General features: G+C 43.3%; 1 pseudogene; it reads right to left on the bottom strand.

Moving 5' to 3' along the window:
* Positions 1–496: 496 nt before the first annotated feature.
* On the bottom strand, positions 497–614 carry LOC126093017 (5S ribosomal RNA; annotated as a pseudogene).
* Positions 615–22,384: the final 21,770 nt, after the last annotated feature.

Here is a 22,384-nt window from a genome sequence, read left to right on the forward strand (position 1 = left end):
TAACGTGATTTTGCGTTCTCAGCACTCCACAGCAGCAGTTGCCTGCTTTATTTGGCTAGCAATCAACACAGTTTGTTCACGAAAACAGATGCGCGTGAAATTCCTACGTCAGCTCTACTAAAACGCACATTTCTTCCCTCGTCCACATGCTACTCATGTCGTTCTGCCTGCAGTAAACGTTAACAAAAACATAAGTATCCGTGAAGATGTAATAAGACAAGGAAAAATTACATGTCCAGTCAGTAAGGACATGAGCCATTAAAAGTTCTAAAACTGAAAAAGCTAAACTCCGTCCGAACAGGCCTTGGAAGACTCTATGGTACCGACCGACCGCCGTGTCATCCTCACCCCACAAGCGTCACTGGAAGCGGATATGGAGGGGTCTGTGGTCAGCACACCGCTCTCCCCGCCGTATGTCAGTTTATGAGACTGGAGCCACTACTTCTCAATGAAGTAGCTGCTCAGTTTGCCTGACAAGGGCTGGGTGCACCCTGCTTGCCAACAGCGCTCGGCAGACCGGTTGGTCACCCTTCCAATTGCTAGCCCAGCCCGACAGCGCTTAACTTCGGCGATCTGACGGGAACCGGTGTTACCACTGCGGCAAGGCCGTTGGCTCTTTAGAAGTTCACCAAATCGAACAAACTCGCTCCTGAGAGAGAACGGATTACATTAACCTAACATCAAGAATTTCAGAAATTATTAATAACAAATTTAATAAGTGAATGTATGTATTGCGAAGCTATTGTGAATATTCCAAGTTCAAAAATGGCTCTGAGCACTATGCGACTTAACTTCTGAGGTCATCAGTCGCCTAGAACTTAGAACTAATTAAACCTAACTAACCTAAAGACATCACACACATCCGTGCCCGAGGCAGGATTCGAACCTGCGACCGTAGCGGTCGCTCGGTTCCAGACTGTAGCGCCTAGAACCGCACGGCCACTCCGTCCTGCTATCCCAAGTTCCTTAAATAAATGTGTTCAAGGTGATCTTGCGTGTGCTCCAGTTATTATTCTGATTACACGCTTTTGTTCAATGAAAACTTTTACTTTTAGTGAATAATTACCCCAAAATATGGTGCCATATCATAAGTACAGCATGACATCTTGCTTTACCCGGGCGTTAAGCTTTCTGCCTGTGACTTAGGGACCGTTCCTGCTTCTTATTGGTTCTACATTGCTTGGCACGTCGCAGAAATATCGCAGAATTTATTTTGTTTTTCGAGTGACGAACTGACTCCTGAACGTGACGTCACGAAACTCATAGAGCTTCCCGTCAACGTTAGCTAACTAGTACCTTGTACCGACCGCTCCATGCCCCACTTACTGCCGGCCGAAGTGGCCGTGCGGTTAAAGCCGCTGCAGTCTGGAACCGCAGGACCGCTACGGTCGCAGGTTCGAATCCTGCCTCGGGCATGGATGTTTGTGATGTCCTTAGGTTAGTTAGGTTTAACTAGTTCTAAGTTCTAGGGGACTAATGACCTCAGCAGTTGAGTCCCATAGTGCTCAGAGCCATTTGAACCATTTTTGAACCCCACTTACTCGAGCATCTTTCTTATCTCGATCGACTATCGCGGCAAGTGAGTCCACTGCAGTACCACTGACGTTTCATTCGTGGAAGGGATCTCGCCCGTCGCGAGTAGTCCTTTTCGTTTACACGTCAGTGACGAAACTGCCTGGTCGTGGAGCAATAATAAACAAGCAATCAGTTGCAAAATGATGGTTCATTCAAACCTTAAAAAGAAGGATTTAAATAGACCTTCCATGTTGCAGGTGACTTCCTGTTTGTTATTTCTTCACGAAGATTTCATGCTCTGGTTGCTGTTCAAACCACATACAAAATTTTAAAACTGGGTGTTTTGTGAAAGTTACCTGTTCTGCAGTTTGGCACCTGAACAATGAAAGTGACATTAACATGGACATGCTTTCTTTCTGAAAGATCAGAAATATTGCAGCAGAGTGTGAGAACGAACAACAAATTCCGGTAGCCGCAGGTGTCAGCACGACTCTTCCGGGATAATAGAAGTCGCGCCGGCCTTATATCTAATCCACTCGTCGGTCTAAGGGGGTTATCCCGTCCGGAGTCTAATTTTAAGCTCATAAATTAACATTTATTGTCAAAAATTTTTACTGCAAATATTCAGAGATAAACAAAAGTATACACGTAAAATACTATGTAAATAAACGTTGGTTGTTAAATTCTGTTGGCTTTAATTGTAAATAAAAGCAAACATTACGAAAAGTGCATTGTAGTATGAGGTTCACGTCTAATTTACAAGTGTCTATTTTATTAAATCAGAAACGAATGCAATTTTACCTTGTAGTTTTTTTCTTTTTTTAATCGTGCGAACCAACGTAAGAAAATACGCATTTAAAGTTTTCAGCTTGATTTGCGTGTACAGGTTGATGTTGTTGTAGTCTTAAATCCAGAGACTGCTTTGATGAAGCTATTCATACTACTCTATCCTGTGCAATCCTCTTCATCTCCGAATAACTACTGCAACTTACATTCGTCTGAATCTGCTTAGTGTATTCGTCTCTTGGTCTCCCTCTACGATTTTTACACTCTACGCTTACGTCCAGTACTAAATTTGTGATCCCTTGATGCCTCAGAGCGTGTCCTATCAACTGATCCCTTTTTCTAGTAAAGTTGTACCGCAATTTCCTATTCAGTACCTCCTCATTAGTTACGCGATCTACCCATGAAATCTTTAGCATTCTTCGGTAGCACCACATTTCGGAAGCTTCTATTCTATTCTTGTCCCAACCGTTTATCATCCATGTTTCACATCCATATATAGCTACACTATATACAAATCCTTTCAGAAAAAATTTTCTAACATTTAATCTATACTCGATGTTAACAAAATTTTCATCTCCAGAAACGCTTTCCTTGCCATAGCCAGTTTACATTTTGTGTCCTCTCTACTTCGACCATCATCAGTTATTTTGCTTCACAACTAGCAAAATTCGTCTACTACTTTAAGTATCTCACTTCCTAATTTAATTCCTTCAGAATCACCTGATTTACTTCCACTATATTCTATTATCCTAGTTTTGCTTTTGTTGATGTTCATTTTATATCCGTCTTTCAAGACACTGTCCATTTAGGTCAGCTGCTCTTCCATGTCCTTTTCTGTCTCTGACAGAATTACAATGTCATCACCAACCTCATAATTTTTATTTATTCTCACTGGATTTTAATTCCTCCTCCAAATTTTTCTTTTGTTGCCTTTACTGCTTGCTCAATATACAGATTGAATACCATCGGGAACAGGCTACAACCCTGTCTCACTCCCTTCCCAACCGCTACTTCCCTTTCATGCCCCTCGACTCTTATAACTGCCATCTGGTTTCTGTACAAATTGTAAATAGCCTTTAGATCCTTGTATTTTACACCTGCCACCTTCAGATTTTGAAAGAAAGTGTTCCACTCCACATTGTCAAAAGTTTTCTCTAAATCTACAAATGCTAGAAACGTAGGTTTGCCGTTCCTCAACCTATCTTCTAAGATAAGTCGTAGGGTCAGTACCGCCTTACGTCTTCCAGCATTTCTACGGAATCCAAACTGATCTTCCCCGAGGTCAACTTCTTCTACTTTTTCCGTTCGTTTGTGAAGAACTAGTGTTTGTATTTTACTACCATGACTTCTTAAACCGGTAGTTCGGTATTTTCACACCGCCAACAGCTTCTTTTCTTTGGTACTGGAATTATTATATTCTTCTTGAAGTCTGAAGGTCTTTCCCCTACGGTTTTTTTGAAAGCTCTAAACCAGAAAATCACTTGACGATTTGGGCCAGTGTGCTGATCAACCTTCATGTGGTTTGCAGGCAGTTTCCAACAACCGATTAGGTAAATATCTCTCTGGCACCCAGGTCCCGTCTCACGTACGCGATCCGCAAACATTTAGAAAATGTTCGCACTCTTTCACATGGGTAACACGAGACGCAGGCAGTTGGGGGAACACAAATTCCGTGCCGTGTGTTAACGGGGTGGCGACGACGAGCATTCGGTGACCTCCTATCAACAGCAATATACGGTATAAAGGGAAAAGAAAGGTTGCGGGGAAAGCAGTGATAATGACCAAAGCAGAATTCCTATCAGACGTTCTTGACAAAGGCCGCATGATAAACTGGAAACTGCAAGAATAGGAAAAGTGTCGTCCAAATATTTACAGTGTCGCCTTATTACTTGATTATTTGTATCTTGTTTCCTTTCTAAATGCTAAAAAACATTGAAAATCAGTTTTCTCCTCAAGCCATTCAGACCTTTTCACTGTTGAAGCAGTTTTCATTAAAAATCAATTACCTATTTACATTTCTATTTCTGAATTGTGTAGGCTTTTTTGTTTTTGTCCATCAGTTGTGAACGTAAATATTTTATCGCTTTCAGATATTTCGTCCTTTTTATTGAAGAACAAAAGTAGCAACAATACCATTCACGCGACGATTGCAGCACTACACGAAAGCACTAATTCATTACCCCAATACGGCCGAGTCAGGCAAGAATACGTCAAGCTTCGATGTTAACAAACGACGTCATTGTCTAATCTTCACTGCAACATGGTCTGCAACGGTGACGAATTTCTTGAATAATTTTGTGATGCCTTCACCTGATATTTTCTTTATTTGATGTGCAATTATACAATTTCTGCGTTGGGGAATTTTAAAGTATTTAGAACGAAGGTGCTATATTTTCACTGCATTAGTGTCACTTATGAATTTAACGTAGAAACAAGTCATATCCCAAGATATTTTACAGGAATAATAACTTACTTCAGAGGTTAATCGTTACAATATATTATACTACATACATCTTTGCGGCTATGTTGTAAATAAGAATGCATATAATTGTCAGACAATATATTGGAATTATTTATCCATTATTATGGGCTCATGTTATTTTTGAGCAGTTGTTGCAAAATCCTGTGCATAAAGTGCATAAGGAGGGTTATAAATTATTTTACAGAATTTCGTTAATGGAACATTATCCCATACCGGACTTTGTCCTTATGTAGATTTAAACATCGTTCATCGCTGTAAATATGACTACATGTAATTTCCATAAATATGGTGGAAATATTTGTGTTGTTACGGGCGCATGTCACTTTCGAATAGTTGTTAAAACCTATAAGTTATGTATGCTCGAATGGTAAACTGCTCAGCATACCTTTATTTTTATTGGATATTTCTTAATATTTTAGGTCTACATAAAAGAAAAACAACCTTTATCCACCATCTACACACGTTAAATACATTGACTTTATATGTAAGAGATTTGTAACAACTGTTCTAAAGTGACATGCTCCCACAGAAATACAACAAATATTTTGAACTTATTTTCTGGAAATTCCGTACAGTCATGGAAATCCAACCACTCTTCTCTAGAGTTTAGAGTATGAAGATATAAATAACATAGAAACTAAAACATCTAATTAAATGGTTTTGAAAAAATAAGATCACTGCCTATACCCAGCTCCCAACCAACCACCCACATAACGACGTTGAGGGAATTATACTGACGTATAAGGTAACGGAAATGTATTATCCCTTCAACGCTTCCTTTGTGTATACCTCTACGGAGTTGTATGCTCACAAATAAACACATGTTCGCACATTCATGGACTGTTGACCGTAAACGTTTGTAACTTATTAGAACTTGTATTTACCGCCGTCCACTGGACAATTTTCACCATACCGCTTCTTTTAAGGAAGGGTAAATGTTTTACAGTTTTGAAATGGCGAATTGGGTTGTTCTCTTTTGCCAAACTCTGCGTATCTCCTCATATGTGTATAGATTGAAGGGCGTACTTCCACATCTCTTTCGAAAAATCGGAATATATACGTTGTAATGTTTTGATTTTCTTGTTTTGACATCACATTTTTCGTTAATTAAATGATACAGAACCCTTTACCGTTAATGTTGAAAGAACTTTAGATTTATAGTGTGAGTACATTGACGATTTTACTCATAACTTCTGTTTGTTTACTTGACATCTGTTGTTTCCATCTCGTACTATAAACGTGAAATTCTTCCTAAATAAATATTGAAGTGGTTCACCTCATTTACTTAAAGAAAACAGAAGGGTGATAACAAGAAAATCCAGACATCCCTACGCGACTGTGTGCTGAATTTTCGTAAAAGAGCTTGGCACGTGAACTGTAAACTACGACCATATTAGAAAAACCGCAGAGATTGACAGAATAGACGATCAACAAGTAAAAATAAAATAAAAAGTAATTCAATGCCTTAAAAACAAAGGGTTGTAGGCATCTAGGAAATACATGTCACTGTACAACAAAAATAGGTCTCTGAATTTATAAAACGAAAATTATAACACTTTAAAAGTTTTAGTATTTAACCGCACTTACCGTTTATTCAGTATAACGTTGTGTGTCGCAAATACTGCCAGTAACACGAGGACCCAGAGTGCTTCAAACGTAACCTCTTCAATTGTCCTTTCCCTGCAGACAGTTGAACTAATAGTTGTTGCAAATATCTAACCACCGAATAAGTGCCACAGGCAATGATGTTCCAATTTAGTGACGCCAAATCGTCTCACAATCAGAGCTTCGAGGAAAAATTCCTGTAGATCACAGACATTGAGGAAGTACGACAATACTTCCGCTCTTGCCAGAAATTAATTCGCTTTTCATTTACTGCCGTCGTCGAGTCATATATTGTTTTAAACTTTTATTATAAACACGTGTGATTAATTTCTAGTCACTAACGTTAAGGTACAAGCAGCTACATATTTGTTACAAGAATACATTTCTATCAATCAAGAAAAATCTCAATCTCGTTTTCATTTCCACTTTCTAGCGTGACATTTTTGTAGATTATGTCATTCCTGTTTGGAAAAAAAAGTGAACACATGTCCAGTAAACATTTCTCAGAAAGAATAAATAGAAAAATATTTACATGAAAGTTAGTACGTGTTGTGAAATTGCATCTGTTTACATCATACTCTGCAAGCCATGTACCGGTGCGTGGCAAAGGTTACTTCGGGTTTCCCTCATTTCTGTTCCACTCGCGAGTGGCAAGTAGGAATAATGATTATCGGTAAGCCTTTGTATTAATCATAATTTCTCGTCGTGGTCATTTCGGGATACCTATGTGGGAGGAAGTAATATGTTGTGCGATTCTTCCCGGAAACTTGGTAAGGATACGTGACAGGGGAACAACACTCAAGAATCGGCGGAACAAGTTCTTTGTATGCCATTTCTTCCGTAGATGACTTACATTTCCTTAAAATTCTTCCTATGACTCTGAGCCTGGTCATTCCACTTAAGACCACTCTGGATAGCTACTCGTAGATATTTTACGGTAGATAGTGTTTACAGCAATTTGTCATCAGTTGCGAAGTTAAGCAGTAGTGGATATCTTGTCTTATGTATGTAAGATATGTTATATTTATTTACGTTTAGGGTCAACTGTAACTTCCTGCACCATGCATCAATCCTCTGGAGGGCATTCTCCAGATGGTTGCTGTCTTTTGCCTTTGCTACTTTCTTGTAGACAAATCATAATCTGTGAACAGCCTTAAAGTACTTCGACGCTTTCTACTAGATCATATATATACATTGTAAACAGTGAGGCCCTATCACACTTCTTTAGGGCAGTCTGGAAATCACCTTTAGATCAGCCGACCTTGTTCTGTTACGAGTGACGTGTTGAGTTCTATGTGCAAGGAAGTCTTGATTTCAGTCATAAATCTGGTCTGGTAATCTGTAAGCTAGTATTTTTTCACTAGCCTTCCTGAAGTGAATGAACACGGCATCGACCTGAGCGCCGTTGCCTACAGCGCTATGGATCTCATTGAGGAAAAGCGCGAGTTGAGTTTAGCAAGATCTCTGTATGCGAAATATGGAGAGTTTTGTTCTCCAAGAACATCATAAAACACGACAAAACATATTTCATAATTTTACAACAGACTGAGGTCAACGAATAGGCCTACAAGTATTAGCTTGTGTCCAAAGGTCCTTCTTAAAAACGAAATTGATCTGCGCCTTCTTCCAGTCGCTGGGTACTCTTTTTTGCTTCAGGGGGAGCAAGTTCTTTCGCATAATCTTTGTAGAGTCTCACAGGTATCTCACCTGGTCATGATGCCTTTCCACTACTAAGCGATTAAGTTGCTTTTATTTTCGGCAATCGTTTAACTCAATATCTGCCATTTTAGCGTTCGTACGATAGTAGAAACTAAGGACCGTGTTACGATCTTAAGCGGTGCAACTATTTCGGAAGACTGAATTCAGTCATTCGGTCTTCTCTCCGTTATCTTCCGTTTCGGAGCCAGAAAGGTCACTGTGTGAATCAGTAGAGGATGTCGAACCGCTTACTGATTTATGTAAGACGGAAACCTCTTAGCATTTTTACTCAGATAGTTTGACAAACTTTTACTTTCAGATTCGTTGACTTCCTCTGTCACTGATCTCCTTACGCTCATTTTCATTTTGTTCGGCTTTTGTTTGTCAGTCAGGATTTGACTTCGCTTGACTCTGTGATGAAACCCTCTTTTATTTACTCAGTAGTTTTCTAACACGGCTATAAAACCACTGTGGGTCTTTCCTTAAGATCTTGCTCGGAACATACCTGTCTAACATATACTGAACGATGCTCTTGAATTTTTCCTGTTTGTGCTCCAAACCTTCGTCCTCAGCACTGGATATTTCATGCCGACTACTCAGATACTCTGCAGTTTGCATGCTTGCTATCATTTTCCGACCTTTTTTAACATTGCTTGCAATACCCGTAATCATAGTTTCTGTCACAGCCTTGTGATCACTGATGCCTTTCCCTACGTTAACTCATTAGAAAAGTTCAGGTCTGTTTGCTGCTAGGAGGCGTAAGAAGTAAAATATTACCTTCCCGCGTTGGTTCTCTAATTACCTGCTCAAAGTAATTTTCTGGCAAGACATTCAGCATAATGTCATGCGAATCACTGTCTTTGGCACCAGTTTTGTTAGCATGACTCCCCCAGTCTATACCTGGCATGTTGACGTTACCGCCACTACAACGGCATGAACAATAAAATTATCAACGATATCCTGCATGTTCTCTCTGAAACGCTCTCCACCGCAACTCCTGATCCAGGTGGTCTATAAATGTATTTTGCTGCGATTTTTTCCCTTCAGTGTAAGTCACAGTATGTTAATACGATGCATTTATTTGCATACACCGTAATATAGAATTAGTTTACAATCATAAAACTTTTGAAACTTTTCTTGTCAAAAAGTTAATAGAATCTGAGAGTATACTACACCCTGTCGCCCGCTGGTTAGATTTTCGCGCAGCTGAAAACTCTTGCTTGCATCGTAAAATTTCGTAACCGTTCGTACACCTTCGGCTTGACTTTTTAGTGATGAGTCCCGCTTTGAACTGAGTCCCGATAACCAACGAAGATGTGTAGGGAGACGCTCCGGACAGCGATGGGATGTCAACCCAACTGTCGCCCGCCAAGCGGGCGGACATCCAGCATTGATGGTCTGTGGTGCCATTACTTTTCATAACAAGACCCCTTGGATTGTCATCTGCGGCAACTTTGCAGCACAGCGATATGTCAACGATATTCTGCGACCAGTTTTGTTACCCATGACGGGAAGATATCTTGTGCTTATATTTCAGCAAGATAATGCCCGCTCGCACAAGGTGAGAGTTTCTACTGCTTGCTTCGTGCTTGCCAAACCATAGCTTGGCCAGCAAAGTCGCCTTATCTCTCGCCAATTGAGAACGTTTGGAGCATTACAGGCAGCCTTCGAAGGAGCTCGGGACTCTGACGTGCCAGTTGGACAGAATTTGGCACAACATCCATCAGGAGGAGGTTGTTGGGTTGGGGTTGTCTGTGGGAAGAGACCAAACTGCGAGGTCATCGGTCTCGTCGGATCAGGGAAGGACGGGCAAGGAAGTCGGCCGTGCCCTTTCAGTGGAACCATCCCGGCATTTGCCTCGAGCGATTTAGGGAAATCACGGAAAACCTAAATCAGGATGGCTGGAGACGGGATTGAACCGTCGTCCTCCCGAATGCGAGTCCAGTGTGCTGACCACTGCGCCACCTCGCTCGGTATCCCTCAGGAGGACGTCCCACAACTCTGTTGATCAATCCCAAGCCGAATAACAGCTTGCATAAGGACTAGAGGTGCACCAATGCGTTACTGACTTTCTCGATTTGTGAAGCTTTTTCCATTGAATAAATCATCAAATCTTTCAGAAACTGTAATCATTTGTTTGTTGTACATGTGCATCACATCTGCCGATTTCCAGCGCATTCGAATACCTCCTTCGTGGTGCGATGGTTTTTTTTGTGTTATTAAGCAAATGCTCAAAACTTTTTGTTGCTGCTTATTAAACTCATTTTTGAGCCACTAACAGTTTTAATAGTGGGTAATAAAGATCATATTTTTCGTATAGTGTTCTAGGTACTGGCGTCACAGTTCTCAAATGGTTATAGATTGTTTATGATGAATTTCATGAGTGAATATCTGTATTGTGACGGTGCAGTTAAAATGCCTACCTCCTTGAAGAGGTACCCTACAAGACGGGGTGAGCACCACAGATTATTCTTAATGGTCGCTTCCGTGCAATCATTAATTTCTTATTGTAGAAAACTATTCCGTAAGACATGAGTGTGTGGAAACATACAAAATGAGTCAGGAGACTGATCCGTTTGTTTCCAAGACCAACAATCATACGAAGACCAATAGAAGCTGAACTTAATTGTTTGGCAAGCTCAATGATATGCTCCTTACAGTTCAATATTTCATCCTTAGTTCACCCAAAAATTAAAAGCGTTCTGTACTATTTATTGATCCTGTTCGTGTACAACACCTTCTGTTCGTATGGCTCTACTTGTTGTGCGGCACTGTATATAGTATTTTCTCAAAATGTATGGAGTTCAGACAAGCACTTAATAAATAAAATGTAAATTTCGTGTGACTAGGGCCTCCCGTCGTGTAGACCATTCGCCGGCAGCAAGTCTTTCGATCTGACACCACTTCGGCGACTTGCGCGTCGATGGGGATGAAATGATGATTATTGGAATAATGCAACACTCAGTCCCTGAGCGGAGAAAATCTCCGACCCAACAGGGAATCGAACCCGGACCCTTGGGATTGACATTCTGTCTCGCTGACCACTCAGCTACCGGGGGCGGACAGCACTTAATAATTCTTTGAAAAAATAATTACAATCTATTCTGTGATCTTCTTCCTAATTGGATTTATTATAATTCTAGTATAATCCGCAAACAGCACTAATTCTGAAACTTCCTGGCAGATTAAAACTGTGTGCCCGACCGAGACTCGAACTCGGGACCTTTGCCTTTCGCGGGCAAGGTTCGCAGGAGAGCTTCTGTAAAGTTTGGAAGGTAGGAGACGAGGTACTGGCAGAAGTAAAAGCTGTGAGTACCGGGCGTGAGTCGTGCTTCGGTAGCTCAGATGGTAGAGCACTTGCCCGCGAAAGGCAAAGGTCCCGAGTTCGAGTCTCGGTCGGGCACACAATTTTAATCTGCCAGGAAGTTTCATATCAGCGCACACTCCGCTGCAGAGTGAAAATCTCATTCTGGAGCACTAATTCTGCTTGTTGAATGTTATATGGAAGTCATCCACTTGTGCGGTTGTCCAGCGCTTGTGCAATACTTTGTACAGCCAGTGCTCCACAGCTCTTCAGTGATTCAGAAAAGTAAAGCTGCTACTCTAATAATTTTTATTATTTTTCCCTAGTGTCGATCTTAAATCATCACCAGGTTGTCAAACGTTGTTAACGCAACGTGGGTGAACAGTTCGTTGGCGTTAAAAGAACTGGCAGAGTTTTATCCATTTGAAAAATACGATACTCAGCCACACATACAGAGGGTGCCACAGGGAAAAGCCAGCATTCCGAGAGGCGCAACGTAGATCTGGTCAAACGCCATAGAGGACGTACACAACATGGTCTACACATAATCGTTAAGACATTCGTGGCCACTTGTTGGGAAACTGCCTGTTGGCTTCTGTCTCGGGTTCATCAGCCGACGGTCGTCTGATGATTTTTCTGACGTTTCGGCAGCACGAGTGGCAGGCATTGTCGAAGTTTCACCCGCCTCTGCTAGTGGTGGACTTTCTGTGACTTCCAAAATCATTTTAGAGTAAGTATTAATAAGGTTCTTAATAATGAATTTATGCACATTGTAATAATTTTGGTGAGCTAGTGCCGCTGCTGTGAAATTGAAACTGTCTTTACATTTTGGGTAGTACCGTATGTCTGGAGGCAGTTCTAGTGTTATCAGTGCAGAACTTAGATACCAGCGTGGATAGGCACGCGTGATAGGCGCCATCTCCAGAATTCGTGAAGACGTGCAAGCCCTGGATCGAATCCGACCAGTGAGGTAATGACGAAAACTGGTGTGCTGCCCAGCCTGAATGTGGTTTTTAGGCTGTTTACCATAGCCAAATAGGTGAATACCGGGATGGTGCCTATGTACCCCTCAGTTGAACAATCTACAAATTTTTAGAAAACATTTGCACGCTTTCACATCGATAACACTGGATGTAGACAGCTGGTACACACAGATTTCACCCCGAGAGTAAAAGTATGGTGACAGGAATGACAACGAGACGCCCTCTATCATTAAGAACGCCAATTCTGATAATTAACATGCTGACAGCCCGTGTAAATAAAAATGCCAAAATGAATAGTTGTCAGTTTTTCAGATTTCCCTTTTAACATATACAGCTCCTGAGCCAATTTACCTTACCCCTCAAGCACACGGCGATACATAATTCGCTACCACGTAGGGTTTTCCAAGTCGCTGGGCCTCTTTAACCGGAAGAGTGGTCCTCCAAGTCTGTCCACAGCTCGCTGCTATAGCCTGGGTACACCGCCCAGCGCCAACTCTGATTTACGTACCACACCCACTTTACAGTAACTTGTCATCTTCACATCGCTGAAATACTCTGCTTTTACATACAGTGCCATGTAGAATCGCCACTCGTAATGTCACACAGTGACGAGACTGTATAACTGTTGTGGTTACAAGTCATCTCAGTAACAGTAACTACTGACAGTGGTATGGGGTCCCTTCCTGTCACATTTAGTGAATACAACAGGTAGAATGCAGGAGCCACTGAAAATGACGTTTTTTCTCTGGATACTTGGCACATTCGACTGATTAATGACGTCACTCACCTAGTCACAACATGGTTGGCAGCTGATTAACCTGCAGGCACACACACAAACCCGCCATGAGTAGCCGATCCTAACCAAAAATTCGGGAGCCTCAAACGGGCTTTCAAGTCGAGCCAGCATGGCGCGTGTAAAGCAAGCAGGAACGCTCCTGGATTGTTATCCGTGTTGCTCTTACAAGTTAACTTTTCTGGTGTTGCGAGATAGGCTATACGTTTGTCGAGTCGTCGCAGCACAGCAGGGAAGCTGGTAAAAACAGCTGTGGTACAAGGTGGGTGCGCCGGCCGCTGTGGCTGAGCGGTTCTAGGCGTTTTAGTCCGGAATCGCGCTGCTGCTACGGTCGAAGGTTCGAGTCCTACGTCGGGAATGGATGTGTGTGATGTCCTTAGGTTAGTTAGGTTTAAGTAGTTCTAAGTCTAGGGGACTGATGACCTCAGATATTAAGTCCCATAGTGCTTAGAGCCATTTGAACCATAAGATGGGTGAGTACTGAAAGTAATGAGAGAATAGACTGTGTAGTGAGTGCTACTTAGGTGGGAATGCTGAATTTCAGGATATAATTTGGATTGCAGCTAGAGATGATCCCTGCGGAAAACTTGTTGGTCTAAGTGGTTAAGATACCTGTCGGTAGGAAGGGGTAATTCCGTCATATGTATCATGAGTGGCTAACTAGTTACTAAAAGATATCGAGGACTGTCTTATTCTAGGGTTGTTTAGGGGTGTTTATATGTGCTATTTAATTTATTTTCTCTGGCTCCGTGCAAACATCTGATCTGTGTGTAGCTGGCCGTAGGTCGTATAAATACTCAGACATAGGGTAACAATTATTGAACTATATGAGGAAAGAACGTAAATTAGTTACAAAGTACGGCGTGCACACACTTTATTCAACATGTAATTAGGTTATGACATGTTCTATGTGCCTGCCATCATTGGTGGTGATATGGCAAAGACGAATAGCGGAACTCTGCATGACCTGCTGAAGTGTCGGAACATCTATGCTGTCGGTGATCTCCTGAATGTCTATTTTCAGCTCAGCAATGGTTTTGAGGTTATTGCTGTACACCCTGTCTTTAATATAGCCGCACAAAAAGAAGTCGCATTTGTTCAGATTCGGAGAATATGGCGGCCAATCGGGGTGCCAGTGGCCTCTGGGTACCCCAGAGACAGAATGTGGTCCGCAAAGTGCTGCTCCAGGACATTAAACACTCTCCTGCTTCGATGGGGTCGAGTTCCATCTTGCGTGAACCATATCGTGTCGGAATCAGGGTCACTTTGGATACTGGGGATGAAATCATCTTCCAGAACCTTCATGTACCGCTCGTTTGTCACTGTGCCATCAAGGAATATCGCACCGTTACTGGGCATTGCACACCATGTAGTCACCCATTGAGGAACCCCCCAGGTTAGCCGAGAGCGCTAACGCGATGCTTCCCTGACTCGGGTAGCCTCACCGGACCCGGATCGGATCCGCCCGGCCGATTACCGACGCCGGTCGGTCTGCCAGCCAGTCTGGATACGGTTTTTAGGCGGTTTTCCACATCCCGCTAGGTGAATACCGGGCTGGTCCCCACGTTCCGCCTCAGTTACACGATTCGCAGACATCTGAACACGCTCGCACTATTCCATGAATTACACTAGACGCAGACAGCAGGGGTACACTCATTCCGTATCGGGGGGTACAGGGTGGCGGCAGGAAGGGCATCCAGCCATCCCTTCACACTAACCTTGGCAAATCCGTTCCTAACAATGCCGACCCTGCGGCAACGCGGGACATGGCATCAGTGACAAAAAGAAAGAATAGTCACCCATTGACGGTGAAGAGGCTTCTTGATCGCAAAATGAGGATTCTCAGTCCCCCAAATGCGCCAATTTTGCTTATTGACAAACCCATCCAAATGGAAATGGGCTTCGACGCTAAACCAAACCATACCAATTCCCATCATGCCCCGCGGCCAACCGTGCAGTTTGAACGTCCTAACGCAAACCGTTCAGTACTTATGACGATTTTATTTCATATAGTTCAATAATTATCATCTAGTAGTCCACAAATATTGATCAAAAAAGGAAAATATCATAGCGTGCTGGATACGGCTTGTTTCCAGAAGAAATAAAGATATATTATGCACTTCTCTGAAGGTGAAGAAACATCGTATGAATAAAGTCGATATTCTATTTCCTTTTCCCATCGGGACATAGAAGGAATAAACGAAGTACGGAGGAAGAAAGGAGTTAAATGTCCCGTCGACATCAAGATCATTAAATCGATTCGTAAAAAACTTAAAACATAAATCTTTGTAGCACGGACAATCTGAAGCACTGACCACTGGAAGAGGACGGTAAATGAAAGGAAAGCTAAGTATTCGAGAACGTGAACATATCGGGAGTACGTAGCTTCAAGTATGATAAATACCGTATAAAACGTGTGTATGACTGCGGGGATTAGTCTAGAATTTCATTTGAATCTAAAACAACGAAATAGGGTTTTCTTCCAAGTAGCTCTTATTTTCTCAAATTTATTTAGAATGACGGGATGACGCAACAAATGGAGCTCCTTGAGGGTGTCATGGGAATTATGAGCAGCTGGGTGCACTGTGGAACATGAATTTGAAGGTATGGACTTCTTCGTCTACATAGTAATAACGCAACAGCAAACAGTATTACTGTGCCTTCGCCATCGAAAGAAAGGAAACAGTAATAGATTGAGTATTTGGTTTTTACACCTGCAAAGTGATGGTATGGTACGCAGTTTCTTCACACTGAGTAATCAAGTTAATTATTGAAACTAAAAAGCGTATCATAATGACTTGCTTTTCTAATTAATATGTCACGATGTTTCAGTCTTTTTTTGGAAGTAAAGTGCAGATTTTTTGACAATTTTACGAGTTGAGCGTACGGTGGCAATAGGCCGATGCGGGATCGGCCACTGCAAGATCGTGAGAGATGAGCGAGAACTGTTCTGTAATCGTGACAGCTCAAGATTCGGCAACATAGCCAGGCTACCAAGGTAAGCGGGTCTGTTCATGAGTGATTCCTTTTTGAACAGTAAGGCCGTCGCAGCAATTAAGTCTAGTTTTTCAATGAGGCTAGATGAATTAAGACGGTGTTTTTCCGTCTCGAATGAGAAGTTGTAGATAACCATGGCGAACAGCAACGGCAAAGTGGATGACCGCAGATATGTGTGGACATACAAGATGCAATTTTCGTACGTTTATCATCTGGACAACTGCATATTAAAGGACTGATTACTTTGGTCCAATTGGCATCAGCAGTTTTTTCACGGTCCTTCTCTGCTTGTTGGGTTCTTCATCAGATCCTGTTTCTCGTGTCACCTTGTACACGGCGACAAATTGAGAGAGCATCCAAAGTCACGCAACGCGGCCACCACGGTTGGGAAGTACGCGGCAGGCAAAACAATGGAGCGACGTGGAAAACAAGCGTCACTTCATTGTGCTCCGCGGATAAGGTCTGCCTCACATCCAGAAAAAAAAGGCTCCTGTTGTATCCATTAGCGGCGGCGCAGCTGCCCTCTCTGTCCCGCAGAACTGGACCACCGGCCGGCAAGAAGCGGTCCCTCGGGAACCTGTCGACGCCCGCCTGGCAGATCGCGCCGCCGGCTTCACACCTCGCACTCTGTTTTGCGACCTCTGCAAGAATGCTGCCGGCTGTCGGCTGTGGCTGCTGTCGGCTCGTGTGACAGGTGAGCAAGTGCGAAGACCTGTTCCCGCCGCAGCCACCGTGTGGCGAACGGGATCCGCGCGAGTGCTCTGCCCCAGTAGAGGCGGCGGACCGGCTGACAAATTGCCCCGCACCTGCAAGACGCACGGCCTCCGCTCCACTCTGTTACGGGAAGAGCGTGTAAGGCACTGGAATGCGCCAAAGCTTGCTCCGTGCAGTGCATTTGTACTACTTTCTCCTTACTTCAGTAGCATTTAACTATGCCCGGCATGCATTGCAGTGCCTCTTTTCATCTCTAAGCAGGTTCACTTACAAGAAGCCGACACATTTACGCTTTAAAAATAAATGAAAGCCCATGATTATTTGTGCATTAAAATAAATTTCAATAAGTTTAATCAGGTACCTCGGGATATACAGTAAAGAGTGTCCATAAATTATCTTTACAAAGTAAGACTATGTTGTTGTTGATGTTGGGGTCTTCAGTCCGGAGACTGGTTTGATGCAGCTCTTCATGCTACTATATCCTATGCAGCTTCTTCATTTCCCAGTACCTACTGCAACCTATATCCTTCTGAATCTGCTTAGTGTATTCATCTCTTGGTTTCCCTCTACGATTTTTACCCTCCACGCTGCCCTCCAATACTAAATTGGTGATCCCTTGATGTCTCAGAACATATCCTACCAACCATTTCCTTCTTCTAGTCAAGTTGTTATAGTTCTGCATTATTCTACTGTTACATTAAGAGTGATTTCACGTGATGAAATGGAGAATGTAAAGATTAAAGGACTCATTTATTTAAAAAAATATTTGAAAATTGAACAATAATACAATCAAACGGGGGTGGGGGAAGAAAGAATTGAGTTCAGCAGCCTGCCCCAACTTTCGTTCATAATAAGCCACGATAGCAGGAGAAAAAGAAGGAGAGATCGCCTTATTATCAAATGGATTTCAATTTACTAAAGGTGGCAATGCCCACCACCATAAAGCCAAAAACTAAGAAACATGCTACTGGGGGTGAATTGCTAGGTAGCCTCCTGTACTAAAGGAATAAAACAAGCGAGACCTCAAACTATTTATACAGGCGATACCAGATAACTTTGACAGGCGGTCCGACGACGTAAACGAACATGAAGGGGCGCCAGACACTCACCACGTGGTGTAGGACAAAGGGCACAAGTTTTCATGCTAGGAAGACCTAAATTCTAAGTCAAATTTTTCACGGGAGAACTGAAAGAGCTTCTGCCAGGCAAAACGGAAAAATGAGCATGAAAGTATACACTTTAGTGTCGAATTGCAAGCTACTGTGACTAACCAACACATCGCGCACATTATGCCCAACTGCACAAGGTAAACCTACAGTCTTATAACCTGAAAAAAATGCGTAAACCGTAAATCAAGGTACGCACATCAGTAAAATGACCTATAAGGTTCGCTCTGGGCCGCAGGGCTCGAAGCTACAGTGCACGTTGGCGCTTACGCTTACCAAAACTTCATCTCCTGGAAGTAGCACCTCCAATCTCAGGCACAGTCACACTAGAACTGACTTATTGCCCCTTTGTCCACTATCCACCCGCGGAGGGCGGTTGGCGCCCACCGGCGAAAAACGGGAGGGCATCTGAACTGGCCTATCAGAGGGCCGGAATACCACAGGGAGACGACCTCGCGACCTTAAAATCGAGCAGAAATACCAGCTTCAAGGTTGGTAAGGCAGGTTGGGGAACTGAGAACAGGAGAAACTTTGGCCACTACTGAACGTTCAAACGACACCATGTAGTACACTGGCGGTCGGAAAAAAGATGGGAAACGGTAAGCCATAATGGCTGCTAGGAAAACTGTTGCCATCGCCCATACATAAACAAAATTCCTAGCGGCAAGCTCCTCTCACAGATCAGTTCAAAAAAAGGGTTCAAATGGCTCTGAACACTATGGGACTTAACATCTATGGTCATCAGTCCCCTACAACTTAGAACTACTTAAACCTAACTAACCTAAGGACATCACACAACACCCAGTCATCACGAGGCAGAGAAAATCCCTGACCCCGCCGGGAATCGAACCCGGGAACCCGGGCGCGGGAAGCGAGAACGCTCAAAGATCAGTGTGAGAAAAACTGAAAACATCGTCAAATAAATTAGGCAACCCATAGAAATTATTAACATGGCCTGAATTATTATATTACCGAATACCAGAATGCTGGGATTAGAAATATGAAATACGAGCACTGAATGGTGAATGAATGCACGTCTTTCAATCAGTAATCCAGTATTCAGGCTGTCTGGATCGCAATGGTAAATGTCTGCGAATATCTGTTTCGCATACAACTTGAAATGCCATATCTAAGTGCATTAATCGCTCCTGGACGTCTGATGATGCACAAATTCCGAAACTCGTTATACGAGCAATAAAGTCATTCCTTGCCTGATCTTTTACCATTGCGACCCAGTCGGCTTGAATGGAGAACTACTGATTTTTGCAGCAATGGTCCTCTGCCTCCTGCATGACTGTGGAAAACTTACTTTAGTGAAATTAAAAGAGTCTCGAAAATCTTGAAATCCCTGGGACCGAGATCCTACTAGTATCAATGTCGATAACAGGTAAAAATAGTCGAGATTCTCGATTCACGGAACGGATGAACAGCCTGAATACATAATTATTCACCTCACCTGAGGATGATTGGTACGAAACTCATCGAAACGTTGCCACTATACGACGTCACCATTCAGGTGATCACCAGCGAAGCCGGTAAGAGTGGCCGTGCAGTTCTAGGCGCTACAGTCTGGAACAGTGCGACCGCTACGGTCGCAGGGTCGAATCTTGCCTCGGGCATGGGCGATGTCCTTAAGTTAGTTAGGTTTACGTAGTTCTAAGTTCTAGGGGACTGATGACCTCAACAGTTAAGTCCCATAGTGCTCAGAGCCATTTGAACCATCGCCCGAGAAGATGCCATCATAATTAAGTTTGTATGGAACCGTCAGTGAGCGAGCCCCACTCGCACCTGGCTAGTTTGTTAATCCTTTCCACGCTTGTGCGACTTCTCCTACACACAGAAGGAACTAGTGTGTGAAAAAGCTTCAATCCTGACAGAGATTTCTGTTTGTAGAGACCGTATCTGATGTAATACATTTGTAGGCACCGCTTACAGCAGAGTTATTTCGATTTACCAAATCTTCTAAGATTTTCTCTTCTTTCTGGTTGTTCGACATCTACATCTACTTGTACATAGATACTCCGCAAGCCACCGTACAGTGCGTGGCGGAGGGTACCCTGTACTACTACTAGTCATTTTCCTTTCTGCTCCTCTCATTAACAGAGCAAGGGAAAAACGGCAGTCTATATACGTCTGTATGAGCTCTAATTTCTAGTATCTTATCTTCGTGGTCCTTATGTGGGCGGCAGTAGAATCTTGTGGCAGTCAGCTTCAAATGCCATTTCTTTAAATTTTGTCGATAATGTTTCTCGAAAAGAACGTCGTCTTCCCTCCAGAGATTCCCATTTGAGTACGCGAACCCTCTCCATAACACTTAACGTGTTGTTCGAACCTACCGGTAACAAATCTAGCAGTTCGCCTCCGAACTGCTTCGACGGCTTCCTTCAATCCCACGTGGTACGTATCCCAAACACTCGAACAGTGCTCAAGAATACGTCACACCAGCCTGCTGTATGCGGTCCCGTCGCAGGTGAACCACTTTTTCCTAAAATTCTCCCAATAGACCGAAGTCGACCATTTGCCTTCCCTGCCGTAGCTCTCATATGCTCGCTCCACCTCATAACGCTTTGCAACATTACTGCCAGATATTTAAGCGCTTTGAATCCGTCAAGCAGGACACTAGTAATACTGTACGCCAACAAGAAAATGGTTCAAATGACTCTGAGCGCTATGGGACTTAACTGCCGTGGTCATCAGTCCCCTAGAACTTAGAACTACTTAAACATAACTAACCTAAGGACATCACACACATCCATGCCCGAGGCAGGATTCGAACCTGCGACCGTAGCGGTCACGCGGTTCCAGACTGTAGCGCCTAGAACCGCTCGGCCACTCCGGCCGGCTGTACGCCAACACTAGAGGTCTCAGTTTCCTACTCATTCTTACAATAGCTTACATTTTTCCACATTTAGGGCTAGCTACCATTCATCACACCAACCGTAAATTTTATCCAAGTCGTGTTGTATCATCCTGCAATCACTCAACTTCGACGACTTACCGCACACGACGGCATCATCAGCAAACAATCGCAGATTGCTACCCAACCTGTCCGCCAAATCATGTATGTATATAGAGAACAATATTTCCCTGGGGCGCTCCTGACGATACCCTTGTCACTGATGAACATTAACTGTCGAGTACAACGTACTGGGTTCTATTACGTAAGAAGTCTTCGAGTCACTCACATATCTGTGAACTTATACCGTATGCTCATACCTTCGTTAACAACATTCAATGGGGCACCGTCGCAAATACTTTCCGGAAAGCTAGAAATATGGAATCTGCCTGTTGCCCATTTTTCACGGAATATCATGTAAGAAAAGGGCAAGCTGAGTTTCGCACGAGTGATACTTTCTAAAATCATGCTGATCTGTGAACATACGCTTCTCAATTCTCAAAGAAAATTATTATATTCGAACTGAGAATATGTTCAAGTATTCTGAAGCAAACACAAGTTGATGCACTTTTCGATATCAAATAATCACAGAACTTCAGAATGAGATTTTCACTCTCGAGTGGAGTGTGCGCTGATATGAAAGTTCCTGGCAGAGTAAAACTGTGTGCTGAACCGAGACTCGAACTAGGGACCTTTGCCTCTGCTCTATCATCTGAGCTACCCAAGCATAACTCACGATCCCTCCGCATAGCTTGAGTTCCGCCAGTAGCTCGTCTCCTTCCTTCCAAACGTCACAGAAGTTCTCCTACATACCTCGCAGAACTAGCAGGAGAGCTTCTGTGACGTTTGGAAGTAGGAGACGAGCTACAGGCGGAACTGAAGCTGCGCGGAGGGTTCGAGAGTTATACTTGGGTAGATCAGATGATAGAGGAAAGGCAGAGGTCCCGAGTTCGAGTCTCGGTCCGGCACACAGTTTTAATCTGCCAGGAAACAATCAGAGAACTGCTACGACTCATTGACAGATCGGTTACGGGAAGTCGTCATTGCTCAGGGCTTCTTCATTGAATAGAAATGGAAGGAGATAACTTTGAGATTGACTTGTAGATAACAGTCTACCGCCTTTGGACAGCACGAAACGAGCTTGAGAGCGATGAGACCCCTCGGAGGCTACGTAGCTGATCCGACGGAAACAATGGACAAAAAGGTACGAGGAGCTGCCGTGCTGCAGGCGCTTTGTTGCTGCAGGCGCGTAACGAGTGTGGCAGCAAGTGGGAGCTCTTCATCACGGAGCCCCAGCCTTGCCAGTCGCAGCCGCTATCTGCGATCGCTACATCGCCGCGCTCATAACGCGGTGCTCACTTACAGCGTGATGTCTGTGTAATGAGCTGTCTGGCCTGCTGATCTCCGGCAGCGGCCACATTGATCGTCTCCCAGCAGCAAGGGTC

The sequence above is a fragment of the Schistocerca cancellata genome, chromosome 7 (assembly GCF_023864275.1).
Source record: "Schistocerca cancellata isolate TAMUIC-IGC-003103 chromosome 7, iqSchCanc2.1, whole genome shotgun sequence".
In the NCBI taxonomy this organism is placed as follows: Eukaryota; Metazoa; Arthropoda; class Insecta; order Orthoptera; family Acrididae; genus Schistocerca; species Schistocerca cancellata.